This window comes from Leopardus geoffroyi, chromosome B1 (genome assembly GCF_018350155.1).
Source record: "Leopardus geoffroyi isolate Oge1 chromosome B1, O.geoffroyi_Oge1_pat1.0, whole genome shotgun sequence".
In the NCBI taxonomy this organism is placed as follows: Eukaryota; Metazoa; Chordata; class Mammalia; order Carnivora; family Felidae; genus Leopardus; species Leopardus geoffroyi.
In genome coordinates, this window is record NC_059327.1 from 123,938,867 (window position 1) to 123,956,293 (window position 17,427).

General features: G+C 35.0%; 1 protein-coding gene and 1 pseudogene across 1 annotated transcript in view; one reads left to right on the forward strand and one right to left on the reverse strand.

Moving 5' to 3' along the window:
- Window positions 1-17,427, forward strand: part of STPG2 (sperm tail PG-rich repeat containing 2) — a 431,309-nt gene that overhangs the window by 380,848 nt on the left and 33,034 nt on the right. The window lies entirely within an intron of this gene.
- Window positions 5,632-6,972, reverse strand: LOC123583851 (annotated as a pseudogene).

A 17,427-nucleotide genomic window follows, 5' to 3' on the forward strand; every position in this document is an offset into this window, starting at 1 on the left:
TTACCATTTGTGACCGACCTTTTGTGCTTGGGCTTCAGACTTGTTTTTAGCTCTGTTAAAAAAGGGCAAGCCTAATTCCTATGAACATTGGACTTGCCTTGTTTTAACATGGTGACAATAATTTCCTTTCAGAATTGTGAAAAGCAAAACACATTATATTACAGTTGCCATTGAATAGTCCATGGGACATAATAGGTTTTTCTTTTGGCATTTGACTACAGCTAGTCCCCAACTTAAGATGGCTGGGCTTAGGATTTTTGGACTTCATAGTAGTGTGAAAATGATGTGCATTCAGTAAAAACCATACTTCTTACTTTGATTTTGGACATTTCCTAAGCTAGTAATATGCGGTAGGATGCTTCATGATGCCAGACAGTGGCAGCAGCCACAGCTCCCAGCCAGCCACGCAATCCTGAGGGTAAATAACTGATATACTTACGACCATTTTGTACCATACAACCATTATGTGTTTCATTTTCAGTGCAGTAGTCACTAAATTACATGAGATAGTCAACACTTTATTATAAAACAGGCTTTGTGTTGCGTGACTTTGCCAAACTATAGGTTAATGTAAGTGATCTGAGCACGTTTTAGCAGGCGAGCCTAAGCCATAATGTCTGGTAGGTTAAGTTTATTAAATGCATTTTTGACTTACTATATTTTCAGCTTATGATGGTTTGTAGGGACATAATGATCCCATCATAAATTGGGGGAGATCTGTATTAGTAAAGCAAAAGGATTTTTCTCTAGCTAAAAATTAAAACACATTTTTTTCTTTTTTCTTTCTTTTTTTTTTTGTTTTGCTTTCTGTTCATTTTAACAGTCCCCTAAGAAATTTCGTATAAGCCCTTTCATTTCTAATCTGCTGCATTGTATATGATGTTGGCCGTTTTCCTATTTTTCAAATGGCAGTATAGATTGATAAAAATAACACTCAGACTTTAAGTTCCTAGAGAGTAAAAAGTTTAACAAAGAAACTATTTTTTCTACAGGATATAATAATTGGTTATATGGAACATAGCTTAGAACTTAAAACCTATAGGAGATTTTGTTTGCTAAACATTATTTTCATGGGTGCTTTTAAAATTTTTCTCATTATTTTTTAACGATGTTCATTTTTCCCCACATTCTTTCCCCTCCCCAAATTCTATAAACTTGCCAAAGTCTAAAAATGCTGAAGTATGAGAAAGAATGATACCTGGCCACTTGCAGCAACATGGATGGAACTGGAAGGTATTATGCTAAGTGAAATAAGTCAGTCAGAAAAAGACAGATACCATATGTATTCACTCATATGTGGATCTTGAAAAACTTAACAGAAGACCATGGGGGAAGGGAAGGAGAAAAATTAGTTACAAACAGAGAGGGAGGAGGGCAAACCATAAGAGACTCAAATACATTGAACAAACTGAGGGTTGATGGGGGTGAGGGAGAGCAGAAAGTGGGTGATAGGCATTGAGGAGGGCACTTGTTGGGATGAGTATTGGGTGTTGTATGGAAGCCAGTTTGACAATAAATTATATTTAAAAAAATGCCAAAGTATGGTTTTGGTATAAAAATCAGAATCCATTGAGGATAAGCTGTAGATAGGTCTTAGTTATATTTATTAAAGAGTCTTGAAGAAATTAATATTCTTTTCCTATATAATCCAAATTCTAGGATACATTTAAGAAAGTAACCAGAAAGTAAGGGAAAAGTGCACAGAAACATCCCTCATATAATTTTTGTGTAATTGTGAATATTTTGAAAATATGTAAATATTCAATAAATTCAAGATAATTACATACAGTGGATTAGTTTATTAAAATGTTGTTTATTGAATACCTAAACATGGGAGATACTTATATTACAGTGTACGGTATGGAAAATAGAATTATAAGTTGCATTTTAATTTTCAAAAACATGCACACTAAAATCTTATAAAATACACAAGGATATTATATATTCAATAATTATGATTAGGTAGGCAGTACACTTTGAAATATCCTTTCTTTTTTCTTGCTGTTCTGAAATGTTTTCAAATGAATATTTTTTGAAAGTAAGCATTACTGAAAAATATGGAGTCTCCTCATTGCAAACAAATCTAAATTATAAGATAAATATATTATCTATATCTCCTGCTGTAGCATCTATTTCTGTGGCATAAGTACTTCCACCATGGCTGATTATAGAAACAAGTCATTGGTGGAAATTCTGAAAATTTAACAGTTGTTCTTTGAGCTAGTGTGAGCCATTCTAACATTTCAGAGACCTGATTACTCATCCTGAAAACTACGTACTGTATGTAGTAGTACTTCTTTCCTAGTAGAAGGCATTGAGCTCATGAGCTCGGCCAGGAGGAGGGGGGAGGTGGGGCATGTGGTTGCCTGTGCTGCCTGGTCTTCTTCTGGGCCACCCACCCACTGGCTCCACAGCAAATCTCTGAGTAAGGAAGAAAACTTGAAACTGCTTGGGAAATGCAACAATCCAAATGGCCAAAGGCACAATTATAAAGACTAATACTGTTACAGGAGTGGTTATGAATTTGACCTACCTCAAAAAGAATATGGAGGAAGCAATTATGAAACCCCATGATCATAAGAATCTGGATCTGGATGTGCCATACTTTGCAGATGTTACAAGCACAACAGAAAATGTAGCTGTATATATCTGGGAAAACCTCCAGAAATTTCTTCCTCTGGGAGTTCTTTATAAAGTAAAAGTATATGAAACTGACATTACTATTGTAGTCTATAAAGGAGAATAGCTTTCAGGGGTTAATACTATAAAAAATTAATTTTCCCCACATTTGAAAAAGGTCTTTATCCCCTTGGACTATTAAGGAGTCATCACGTAATTGTCATCCACATTGTGCTCTGGCGGGACTGATATATTGAAATCATTGTGTGTTAAGACCTGTTGTGAATTCAAATCTATTTTAAAATTAAACTCGTAAAACTTTCTGAGTATCATTCAGAGAGTCTTTTATCTATAAATTAAAAATCACATCATTTTCAGTAAAAAATATATATACAAATAAAACAATAGAATAGACTATTTATAATCCTTTTATAATTGAATTATCCCCTGGGTAACCAAATAGTATATAAGAACATCTCCTTGTAAATAATTATTCCAGCTATAAATGAATATTCAATGATAGAATGAACTATCACAACTTTTCTGTCTTCAGTGAATTCTTGGATCTAGACTTTAAGCATCAATTGCAGGGGAGAGGGGGCCGTTCACACTTGGGAGTAAAATAGACATGGTCCCTACTATCAATTGTATAGTGGGGAGAAAATAGCCATTAAAGAAATGTTTTTAATTGTGTTTCAATTTAATCTGCATGTAGTGACCCCCTGCTCTATAAGTTAAAGTTACACATTTTACCATTCCTTATACTTATTCTGTTGCTAGATCTAGTTTACTTTTTCAAGGTTTATATTATAGACTTTCCTGCAACCCTAATTTTTCTAGATGGTTTTCCTAGTTCCCTAAAAGAATTCAATATTTACCATCATCCCTTTACTAACCATGTTCATATCATTAAAAAACTGTTTTTGAATTCTCAGTTTTTGAGTCATCTTTTGGTTATCTGGATTTGAATACTGAATAGTTAATTTTTTAACCATCCTTGAACTCATGGGCACTCAACATGTGTTGTCTCATTTATGTGAATGTTGGACATTTGCCTTTAGATCCAAAGGTAACTTTCTGATCTTCACTCGTACATTTTTTTTTCTCATCAGAAATTTGAAGACACTGTTCATCTGTATTCTGGCATTTAATGTTACTTGATGAAATTTGAGGCGAGCTTATTTTTTTCTTCTTGAAGAAATTGACTTGCATTTTCTGCCTCTATCTAAGTAATTCTTTATCATGGACACAGAACAGTTTAACCAGAATCTGTGTCATTTGTTAATATTCTGTTAAAGTTCTTTCTGATCTATAGTGTAATATCTTTAGATTATTTTCTTCCTTCATGTCAGAGACTGCGATTGTATTATATTTCTTAAGGTTTTTTATTCCATTTGCCAGATTTCTGATAAATAATTTTCATATATTTGATCATGTCAGTGCGCCTACTTACCATCATCTCGCAATGTGAATCTTTAATATCTGTTTCTATTTTCTCTTAATTTCTTATAATTGCCTCCATTATTCTCTTTTTATCACTTATTTGACTTTTTATCATGTTTATTCTGATTCTTCCTGTTTCTAATCTATACATTCCATTTGAATATTTTGCCTCTCAATTATTGTCCTTAGCTGTGAAATCTTACGTTTCAACTCATTTTGTTTTCTTTCCTATTATCTGTGTGATCCATTTCAGCTCCTAATTTCTCTAAATTCTTCTATCTCTCCAAATATTCTTGAGAATAGGTGTTGAGTCCTTGGATTCTGTTTCATGTAAATTCTTTGTGTTATTTTGCATATGATGTTTCATTCTTTGTTTTATCTTTTGCTTCTCTCCACTTCAAACCTTTTCTTTCTTTTCTTTTTTCCCTATTATAATATGTTTAAATAGTTTACGTATGCAAATTATTTTCCATTTTTAAAAAATCTTAAAATGGACAGCTTTGTTCAGATCTTAAATTTCTCTGATTTATGTGACTGAATCGTCCTTGACTCATTTTTGACTTTCAAAAGACTATTTTCTCTGTTACTACATATAAAGGCTAAATACTATGATCTGCACACTTTCTCCACTTGCACATTTGGAAGTGCTTGTGACAGTTTCCTGGACTGTTTCCTGGACCACCTAAGGCCTCCTCCTTCAGTGTGTGCTAGATCAGGATTCCTCTCACTCAAAGACATCTCTTCAGCAGTTTCCCCCACCCCCCTCATCATCAACATTAGTTTTTCTTCTAGATAATCCCAGCTGCAGACAGACAGGCTTATACATCACATTAAAAAAAAAAAAAAAAAAAAAAAAAAAAAAACTTTCCTTAAACCCTCGTCTCCTCTGATCACTGCTAAATGTCTTGGTATCCATTTACTGCAAACTTTCTCATAGTTTCTATACCCATTTTCCCCAACTCTTCTCTTATTCTTCCTTGAGCCTAGCTGGTTTTCAGTCCCCACATTTGCACAGGAATGGCCAACAGTAACTTCAGTGTGGCTAAATCCAATGGTGAATTCTCAGTCCTCATCTTACCTATTAGCAGCATTATTTATTTTGGAGAGAGAGAGAGAGAGGGAGAGGGCAAGCAGGGGAGGGGCAGAGAGAGAAAGAGACACAGAATTCGAAACAGATTCCAGGCTCTGAGCTGTCAGCACACAGCCTGATGGCGGGCCCAAACCCACGATCTGTGAGATTGTGACCTGAGCCAAAGTTGTACACTTAACAAACTGAGCCACCCAGGTGTCCCAAGCAGCATTTAACTTAGCACCTGACACCGTTCCTTGAAACTTCTGTGCATAACATCTGGGACACCATCCTGCTTCATTGACCATATATGTTTAATTTCCTTTTTTGGTCCCTTCTGATTTCCCTTATTGGAATTCTCTTAGGCTCTGATTTTCAATTTCCTGTACTTCCTGTTTTCTTTATCTCAAAACCTTGACGTCAGCTTTATATACTATCTTTATGTTGACAAAGTCACATGTTTTACCTCCAGTAAGGATCTTTTTTTTTTGTCGTTGTTGTTTTTTTGGTGGGGGGAAGAGGACTACTTTTTATTACTTTTATGTACAGAAAATTCAACAGCGTACACTTACCCCAGTTTGGTGGTCAGTTCTTTGGCCTTTGCCTTTTCCAACTTGGCAATGCAAGCCACCTGCTTTGGACCCAGAACGTTGCCTCTGCAATGACGGTGGATCTCATCATATCTATCATTGTCATTAGTCCTGATGGTTTCTACCAGCTTAACCAGAGCTCCTTTGTCTTCTGAGTTAACCTGTGTGAAGGTGACAGTGGTGAAGGTCCTCTGTGGACTAGATGCCCCAACCTGGCCTTCCTCTTGGTAATGCAGAAGGGAACTCTCATCTGATGACACAGGGCAGGCGGGAAGACAACCAGCTTAATGGGATCCACATCAGGTGCAGTCACTACCAGCTAAGCCTTCTTGTTTTCCACCAAGGTGGTGACAGTATTAACCTCAGCTTGAAGGACAGGAGGCCTCTTAGTGGAGACAGTCCCTTTGCCAGCAGCTTTCTTCTCAGCCTGGACTAACAATCTCTGCTTCTTCTCTTACTTTGTCTCTAGTCTATATTTGTGGGTCAGCCTAAGCAGTTGAGTAGCTGTTTGGTGGTCCAAGGACTGGGTGAACTGGTTTATTGCAGGAGGTACTGTTAGATGGTTAGCCTAAATAGCCCTTTGCTGCTGCTGACCAATATAGCAGGGCTATTTGACAAAGAGGGTGAGGTTCCTTTTGGGCTGGGTGTCCTATCTGATGCCAAGATTCTTGGGTCTTTTCTCACTGAGTGCCAATCATCGAATCTCCATTTGGGTGTCTAAGTGGGCATTTCAAAATTTACATATCCACAGCCAAACTTCTGGCTTGACTCCTCTCTTTCACATCCTTATCTAATCAGTCAGAAAATTCTATTGGCTGTAGTTTCTAAATATATCCAAATTTTAACCTCTTTTTTAAATCTACTGCTAGCACTAGCATCCTCTTTTCTCTGAATTAGTCATATAATTCCCTAATGGGTCTCCTGGCTTCTACGCTTGTTCTTCCTAGTGTCTATTCTCAGGACCATTGTCAGAATGTGCCAATTAAATTATACGTTAGATTAAGTCTCTCCTCTGTTCAAAGCACTCAGTGGCTTCACTTCTCATTCCATATAGAAACCAAAATACATACAATGGTATAAGACCCTATGCCATGTACCTGCCTCCACTTCCACTCCAATTACCCTTTTATCTCACTTTCTAATCTCCACTTAGCTCACTCCGTGTAAATACCACTTCGAGCTGGCTGTTTCTTACACTTGCCTTTGCACCTGCTGTCTGTACTGTCTGGAATCTCACCTTTGCCTGTACATGGTTCATCCCCTTTCTTCCAGTCGTTACTTATTTGTCATCTTCTCTCTCTTCTCTCCTTTAATTCTTCCACTCAATTTATCTTATTCTAATAGGCTGTAGACTTATTTGAGTTTTGTTTGTTTTTAAAAGCTGTGTCTAACTATTAGAATGTAAACTCTGTCATACTAAGATATTTTTGTCTTATTTTTTACTGTCATTTTTTTCGCTGCCTAGAACAGTGCCAGATACATCGTAGATTCTCACTAAAAAGTGGTTAAAGGAATGAATACAAGAATAAGTAGTGAAAGGTCTAGGCCTCAGCTGCGGCTCTGTGGAATCTGAGCTGGGTTCTTTTTCTTATTGTTTTATTAAATTCTGTGTCAGGGCCACTAATGCCAGCTACAACTGTGGCACTCCCGTAGCTTTTAGATCTTTTACATAACTCAGTATGATATCCTGGAATATGGAAAATCCTGGTGATACTTTCTCACTCTACTGATGTTTCCCTGTATCATGTAAGTTATTTTTACTTTCTTGGAGTCATCCTGATTTGCCCAGGGCTGATGAATCACTCCAGTTAGCTTCGCTCAAAATTAGAAAGTGTTGAGAATTTACATAATTTTGTCTCATAATTTCCTAAGTATTGGTTTTTTGGGGGGAGATGGGGCAGGGATGATACCTTTTTTTTTTAAACTAAGATCACTTGTGTTTTGTTAGCTACTACATTTTTGGGTTGGGCTTTTCATTTTATCTCTGTCATAGTTTGGCTCCTGCTGGTGAATTTTGTTATTTTTACTATTTTTCTTCATTTTGTTAAATATCAAAGGGGGGAGATTTTTCAATACTGTTTTAGTCTTCTATTTTTGCAGGAAGTTCATGAATTATATTTTATGTTTAGAAGTACAGTAATATTGGGGTGCCTGGGTGGCTCAGTCTGTTAAGCATCCAACTTCGGCTCAGGTCATGATCTCACGGTTCATGAGTTTGAGCCTCACATCAGGCTACTGGACTCCAATCCTGGAGCCTACTTCGGATTCTGTGTCTGCTTTCTGTGCCTCTCCCCTGCTCACACTCTGTTTCTCTCTTTCTCTCAAAAATAAACAAACATTAAAAAAATCAGAAAAAAAGAAGTACAGCAATATTTAAAAATAAGCCAAAAATCCGTGCTATTGGCATGTTTTTGTGTCTTTGTTTCTTATTTTAGTTAAAGCATGCATTTATTTGTTGCAAGTTTCGATACCATTATGATATTTTTTTCAGGCTGCTTTTTATTTTTCCAGCTATAGATTTTACTGCAAGAATTTCTAAATAACATTTTCCTGAACTGTATGATTATGCATTTTTCTTTTGTTTCACACATGAAAGCAATTGTTTTGTGATTTGTAAAAGTCTTTATAGTTAAATAAAAGCAATGTTCAGCAGTGTTAAATATAATCAAAAACAAAAAAGGTTTCCCAAATGTTAAAGAGATCTTTATAAGGAGGTTTTCTTGAAATTCATAATATAAAAATTGAAGCAAGTGAACTTTTTATTAAAAATTTGTTAATACCTTACATGCAAATGACACAAATTGAAAAACACTTCACCTTTTTAAGCAACATTACTCCTCATGAACACGTTCTCTGCTATTAAGTCTACCATTTAAAGATGGGCAGTATGATTTGCTTCAGGAATGAAAACTGAGTAATAGTTTGAAAATGCCTATCCTATAATCGACCCACAAGACTAAGTTGAATATTTCTTTTAAAATCACTTCACTGAAGGGAATTAAGAGTACACTTAATGTGATGAGCACTGAGTAATGTATGGAATTGTTGAATCACTATATTGTACACCTGAAACTAATATAACATAGTAGGTTTATTATACTAGAATGAAAATAAAATGAATTTAGGGGCGCCTGGGTGGCTCAGTCGGTTGAGCGCTGACTTCAGCTCGGGTCATGATCTTATGGTTTGTGGGTTTGAGCCCCGCGTCAGGCTCTGTGCTGACAGCTCAGAGCCTGGAGCCTGTTTCGGATTCTGTGTCTCTTTCTCTCTGCCCCTCCCCCACTCATGCTCTGTCTTTCTCTGTCTCAAAAATAAATAAACATTAAAAAGAAATTTTTAAATAAACTTAATTTAAATATCAAAAAAAATCCTTTCACCTAATAAACAAATGCCTTAATTACATACCTCCATCTCCAGAAACAGAAAAGGTCAGTGGGATTCTGAATTTTCCCCATGGTTTGTTTTGCCAAGACTATCTATAACTGCTTCTCTCTACTCCCCTTCCTGCACGTGGTTAGGGGAACTGATTCTCAGGCTGTTACCATTAAAGTTTGTTAAGCTCCAGCATCTATAAGTAACACTGAGGCAACAAAAAAAATGGAACAAATAACAGAAGACATAGAGACAATAAAAAAGAGGAATCAGGAAAATACGTATATGAATAGAGAAAGAATAGAAAAATTCATAGTGATAGGTTGCTACTTTGTTTTCCTTATTAATATTTTGAAATCATATGCATTTCTCAGACAGAAATACTAAACAATAGCTCTGTAAGAGTGTAGCAAAAAGAAGGCAAAGTATGTGGCATAGATACATGGAATATTACTATTTACATTGCTAATTTTTTAAGTTCTAACTTAGCACAGCAATATTTTAATTATAGTTTCTAAGTAGTAATTTTATATTGAGTATAGATAATTAAAAATGATTTAATTAATAGAAATGAACAGAGATGTATGTTTAAATGTTTAAATTCTTCAATTTAAATAAACTAATTATAGCTTTCTCTGTTAATGGGATTTATTTTGGCAGGTAATTCCTTAAAATTTGAAAAATAATTTGGAAAACATGATAGGGTGGAAAAGTATTGCCTTTTCCAATTATATTAGAACTTATCTAGAACATTTATATCAATGTTACATGTTTTATGTAACCTAATCAATAACGTTAAATAACTGACATGTATTAAATTACTGGTTCTTTTAGATGCTATAGTAAAATGATTATAATTAGACATATAAAGGACTTGTTTATCAACAGCTTTATAGAATGAATTCTAGCTTTTTTCAGGTTGAATTGGGAACCTCTGTGCATGTACGCTATGTGCATGTGTTTTCTGTCTTATTATCTTTAATACTTGGGAAGTAATGGAAATAAGTAATATTTCAAAAATATTTCATCATTTTTATTTTAAAGAATGCTTATTTGTCTTGTATAACTCACTTTGTATAATGCTTCTTTCATCCTATGTAAAACAGAAGAATTCCTGCTTTTTTAAAAAGCGATGGAATTAAACATGAGAAGCTTACTTTATTTTTCTTAGCATTTGAATATGAATGTTGCTTTCTCTTCTCTCATGGAGTCATGAGCTCCCATCTCAGGTATAACAGCATAAAAGCAAACAGCTTCTGAAAAAAATATTTGGCAGACGAAATGAATGCCTGTGGTGAGTCTCACCTTTAGGAAAGTCAAAGAACAACCAAAGGTATATTTGTAAGAGATTATTAGATAAGAGAAGTGATTTGCACACTGCTGGGATTCACATACTTCTCTGTGGGAACTTCCTTCATAGTTAAGATGTTTCTGAGAGAATGTGGTAAACTGCTTGGGTATCTACACATGTATGGGGGGCATATGGATGATTTTCCAACAGAAAGATCATTTTATTTTCCAAACCTAATGTTTTCCTGCTACCTTGTAGATTATGCAATATATTTCACTGAGTAACCATGGTGGTGCAGTAATTCTCAGGTTAAAGCTTTTTCATGAAACAAAGCTTACATATTTTTTTTTGTAACAGCAGGAAACATTGGGCTGCAAAGCAAATCACAATCTTTTGAGACTAGGGCCATGCTGTGTAATTCTGAGTTCAGTGTGTGTCTTGGGGGGAGGTGTGTTTAATAATTTTTTTTTTTCCTAAGGCAGTTCTATTTTGTCTGCCTTGAGATACAGAAAACATTCTGTTCAACTGTGAAAACTCTATATTGGTAAAAGCAGAAATTTGTAATTGTTAAAATGAAACAAAAAATTGCAAACTGTTTTTTGCTTTGTCTTCACAATGTGTTGCTGATTGAAAACACCTTCTTCCTTTTTTGGGCACATAAGTAGGTTCTTTTAGTGTACTTTCATGTTTAGGGTAAAAAAAACCCCAGAAAATGACAGTACTGAACAAATTGGCCTTTGTTAATTTAGTTATGTAGAATTTATAAAACACATTTGCTCTTTGTGAGTTTTCAACATATGTATGTGTGTCTGTGTGTGTAAATTATTTTTTGAATATTTATTTAACGGGTCCATGAAATCTATAGAGAACATAAAAAATAGTTCTCTCACTTCTATCATATGACTGAAACTTAAGGAAAATAAGCCTACAAATATTTAGGCTCATGTGGACAATAGCTACTTACAGATACATCCAGATGTTAATAAGCTCAATAAAGTAAATTTATCTTCACATATTGCTTATATATCCATTATTTTTTAAGTTTATTTATTTATTTTGAGGGAGGGAGAGAGTGTGCAAGTGGGAGAGGGGCAGAGAAAGAGGAGAGAGAGAATCCCAAGCAGTCTCTTCACTGACAAAGGGACTTGATCTAACGAACTGTGAAATCATGACCTGAGCTGATATTGAGTTGGACACTTAACTGACTGAGCCACCCAGGTGCTCCTATATATCCATTATTATATATTTGTAAATAAACAATTATTCTCTGAAAATAACACTAAAAATACAAGTACTAAAAATTTGTTATCAAGATTAACTGAAACACTTTTCAGCTAAAGCTCTGTCATTCATTAACTATATCAAAAATATTTGCTTTGATATTTGTTTTATATTCTTTTTTCTCATTTATATTGTCTACAATGGGTATAGTTTAATTTTGGATTTAGGATGTCTGAGTACATATTGACATATATTTTTTTCTTAATTTTGTATCATTCTATACATTTATTACGATGGAAGACTGTTAATGTCACGTTGTAGACAAGCTTGTGGAATAAGCGATATATAGCTATCTTTGCAGCTACCACTATCTGTTCTCTGACCATAAATATTCAAATTCTGCCCATATGAAAACTTCTCTCTTCTTTCCCAAAAGTCTCATCCCATTATAGCATTAGCTTGAAGTCTATCATCTCATCATCTAAATCTTATCAATTTGTGATGGTGCTTCCCAGGGCTGTTACCTAAGTGGTAGCTCCTTAAATGTAGCTTTACTTAATACAAGACTTATAAACTAGAAAGGGAATTTTTCCTGTCTTTATCCAACATACAGTGGGGGAGAACAAGATAAGATGACCTCAGTAAATACACATAAGGAGGGAGAGAGAAGGACGGAAGACACATAGGAATCATCGGTCCATAACAATTCTGAAATCCAGCTAGGCAAATTTTGTGAGTTTCTGACTAAACTTAGGGCTCAACTAAGATGAGGTTAATATAGCACCATAAATTTAGAATGAATTAACAGTGACAATAACTTCAACTGTCAAAAAAAATTCTAAAAATTTTTAAGTTAGTGAAACAGAAAGAGAATCAAAAATACATTTGCCAAGCCAGTTGAGGTTATATTAACTAAGTTCTCGACTCTATACATAGTCATATACATATTTACTCATATACATATTTACTTGCTTTTTAGTGCATTTGTTTGTGTGCTTTTTGCCAATGATTAGTGTTCAGGAAAAAGGAGAGTTAATATCAGAAAAAAGAAAACTGAGAGGTCATAAATCTGAGCTCCTGACGGAAGCTCTCATATGGTTACTGTGGCCAAATAACTGAATTTTAGTCATTGGAATGTGCGTAGATATGATATCTACCACTTCCAGGCCTGGCTCTGACACACTGTTTGTCCTCTATGCTATTTTGTCCTCTATGCTATTTTTCTTTCTGTTCAGTGGGGATTGTCAGAGTCCTCTAGGAAGCCAGGTTTTGAAGATGGTGGGTTTGCTCTAAGTCTGGGTTCCAGAGAGACTGAATACCTTATACACTGCCCTCACCCCATCCGCCTTGCTGACCTTAGAGTGGGTAAGAGCTCAGATTCTGGGGACAGACAAACTAAGAGTAAATTAATTATTAGCTGTTTAATCTTCAGCAAAATACTTAATCCATCTATACCTCACTTTCCTCATATGTAAACTGGGATGATGATAATGTGAGAGCTTTTCTCAGGATTAAATGAGTTTATATGTGTATTTTTAATATATGTAGAAAGCTTAGAACAGTGCCTAGCACATAGAAAACAGCCTAAAGTATTTTGGTATTATAATTATCATACACTTATTATTTGATTTTTCTCCTAATTTAAGTTCTCAAGATTGATCTCTGTTGATACATGTCAATTTAATTCATTTATTTTGACTGTTAGATAGTATTCTATTATGTTAAGGCCCACGACTTCGTTATTTCTTGCTATGAATACAAAATGTAATAATATGGGTATAAAGAACATGTGACATATTCAGGAGTATAGTTATTTCTATGGTAAGAAAAGGAAAGGGGAGAAGGGATGAACTGTATGCTTTTCTTGTAAATGGAAATTTTAATAATTATGGATGGTAAATACATAGGTTTCTATTATATTCTATATTTTCTCTAATTTTGAAAAAAATAATTAAAAAGCAGATTACTCGTGATATATCTATATGTATATGTGTGTTTGCCTGAAACACACATAGCATAAACATAAATGGTAGAATTAGCTTAATTCAACCTTTTAGTATTACCATATTTCATTGAATCTAATATGCCATCCAGTGTTAGATGCCTCATTACTTCATATAATACTTAGAAAGAAAAATTATTTCCCATTCTGACTTTAAGAAACCATACATTGGGGCATCTGTGTGGCTCAGTCGGTTAGGTGTCCAACTCTTGATTTTGGCTCAGGTCATGATCTTATGGTTGTGAGATCCAGTCCTGCTGGATCTATGCACAGCATGGATCCAGCTTAAGATTCTATCTCTCCCTCTCCCTTTGCCCCTCTCTTCCATTGCCTCTCTCAAAAGAAAGGAAGAAAGAAAGAAAGAGAAAGAAAGAAAGAAAGAAAGAAAGAAAGAAAGAAAGAAAAGAAAGAAAAGAAAGAAAGAGGGAAAGAAAAAGAAAAGGGAAGGGAAGGGGAGGGAAGGGAAGGGAAGGGAAGGGAAGGGAAGGGAAGGGAAGGAAAGGGAAGGAAAGAAAAGGAAAAAAAGGGAAGGAAAAGAAAAAAAACGATGCATTGTAAGATGTGTTGTAGTTTTAAAGATAATTGAAAAATGGATGTCTTGGAATCAATAAAATGTGGGTTTTTTTCTAGTGGCAGTTTTTATTCTTTCAATAGACATAAGTATCAAGAAATGATTAATTTATTAATTAGGTTTATTGATATTCTTTTTTAAAAATTTTTTTAACGTTTATTTATTTTTGAGACAGAGAGAGACAAAGCATGAATGGGGGAGGGTCAGGGAGAGGGAGACACAGCATCTGAAACAGGCTCCAGGCTCTGAGTTGTCAGCACAGAGCCCTACGCGGGGCTCGAACTCACGGACTGTGAGATCATGACCTGAGCCAAAGTCGGCCACTTAACCGACTGAGCCACCCAGGCGCCACGGTTTATTGATAGTCTATTCATATAACATTTTAAAATTAAATTTAAAGGTTTGATTCAATGAGCTTTAATAGTTCTATAGCCACCACCAAAATCATATAATAGAACATTTCCATCGCTTATTTATTTGTTTTTATTGAAGTATAATTGACATATATTATATCAGTTTCAGATGTAAAAAATAATTTTTCGATATTAATATATATTGTGAAATGACCACCACAATAAGTCTAGTTAGCATTTGTCACCATACATTGTTACAGAATTTTTTTGTAATGTAACTTTTTTAAAATTTTTTATTTTAATTTTTAAGAAACAGAGAAAAACAGAGCACAAGCAGGGGAGGAGTAGAAAAAGAGGGAGACACAGAATCCAAAGCAGGCTCCAAGCTCTCAGCTGTCATCACAGAGCCTGATATGGGGCTCAAACCCACAAACATGATATCATGACCTGATGCTCACCTGACTGAGCCACCCATGTGCCTCAGTGAGAGGTTTTCAGATGTACTCTCTTAGCAACTTTCAAATATGCAGCACAATATTAACTATAGTTGTCATGCTGTACATTATATCCCCATGACTTTGTTTTATAACTGGAAGTTTGTACCTTTTGACTCCCTTCACCCATTTGCCCACTTTCCACCCCACCTTCCAACACTTCCTTACAGTGAGTTTTCTTTCAATGACCCATCGCCTTTAGCAGCCACTGTTCTACTTTCTGTGATTATTATTATCTTTTAGAAATTCATGTAGATTGAATCATAGCATATGTGGACTTTTGCCTCTTTTTTTCACTTAGTATAATAGTTTTTGGATTTCTCTGTTGTTCAATAAGTCAATAGCTTGTTCTTTTTTTATTGTTCAATTGCATTTCAGTAATAACTATACAATATATTGTTTATATATTCAAAAGTTGATGAGGTATTAGAGTTGCTTCAAGTTTTAAGCTACTGTGACTGAAACAGTTATGGACATTTGAGTTCAACTTATTATGTGAACATATGTTTTCATTTCTCTTGGGTAAATGGGTAGAGTGATATCAGTGAGTATGTATTTAACTTCACAAAAGACTGCCAAAGAAGTTTCCACAGTGACTGAAAAATTGTGCATTCCCACTAGAGATGTATGACAGTGTCAGCTGCTCCTTGTCATGATCAACATTTGATACTTTCTTTTTAATTTTAGCCATTGCAGTAGGTGTGTAGCTTGAATTTCCATTTTCCATATGATTAACAATATTGAGCACCTTTCCTTATGTTTATTTGTTGTTTATAATCTTCTGTGAAATGCCTATTCATATATTTTGCCTAATGTCAAAGGCAAACAAAGGCAGACAGCAAAGTGGTAAGGACAGATTTTAATCAATAATATGTTATTACACTAGGGAAAAGAGTCCAGTGTGAAGTGAACTCAACTTTGATTGTACAGAAGTAACTGGGTGTTTTAAGGGGAGAACAGAGGAATATGGAGGGAGATGAATAGGGGCCGAGTAGAGTCAGGGAAATGAAAAATTGCAAAAAATGGGAAGAGAGACTGGTCCTGTGAAACCCACATTGGTTTATTAACTGGCACACTTATCAAAGCTAGGCTGCCACCCTCCCACAGAAACTGGGAGACAGGGACTCCGTCTGCAAGTGTTGACAGGTACCAACAGGAAACTCTTGGCGGCATAGTCTGAAAAATGGGTAACTGTTTTGTCAGTTTTCTCAGGCAGACACTTTAAGGGGAGCTACAGTCACTTTTAGTGGCTTTGACCTATTTTATTCAGGGCTTTATAAGCCAAGGTTGAGGCCTAGACAATAAAGGGCTCAGAAGAGCCTGACTAGAGTTTGGACAGGAGAGAATATTTGTCACTACTTCATTGATTTTTGCCTTCTTATTATTGACTATAGGATTTTTTTTAACATATATATATATATATATATATATACTCTGGTTATAATTCTTACTAAGATATTATGTTTTTAAAATATTTTTTCCCCAGGCTGTGGCTTGGTTTTTAATTTTCCAGATCTGTAGTTTCTTTTGAAGAACATTTAAACAAATTTTGATGGAGTCCAAATTAACAGTTTTTGTATTGTATGGTACATAATTTTGTATCCTATATAAGACATTTTTGCTTTACTCAAGGACACAAAGATTTTCTACTAGTTTTTTTTCCCAAGAATTTCTGTAGCTGTAGTACTTATATTTATATCTAAGAACCATTTCAAATTTAATTTTCGTATATGGCATGACCTACAGAAAGAAAACCTTTTGTTGGCATTGGATATAAAAAATTGTTCCAGAAATGTTTGTTGAAACTATTTTTCTTTCTACATCGAACAACCTTGGCACCTACATAAAATATGAACACATCATATATGTTGGTCGGTTTGTGAATTCTGTTCTGCTCTACTTATCTATGTCTGTCCTTATACAAACTCCAAAATATTTTGATTACTGTAGTTATAGAATAAATCTTGAAATCAGGTAGTGTCAGCTTCCCTTATTCACAATTGTTTTTGTCATTTTAGGTCATTTGAATTTCTATATAAATTTTAGAAACAGTGTATCAAGTCTAAAAAGAAGCCTGCTGATATTTGTACTGTTTCATCTATAGATCATTTAAAAATTTTTTTTTTTCAACGTTTATTTATTTTTGGGACAGAGAGAGACAGAGCATGAACGGGGGAGGGTCAGAGAGAGAGAGAGGGAGACACAGAATCGGAAACAGGCTCCAGGCTCTGAGCCATCATGAGCCATCAGCCCATAGCCTGACGCGGGGCTCAAACTCACGGACCGTGAGATCGTGACCTGGCTGAAGTCGGACGCTTAACCGACTGCGCCACCCAGGCGCCCCTATAGATCATTTTAGAGAGAACATTTTAGCATCTTCCACTCTATGAATGACATATAAA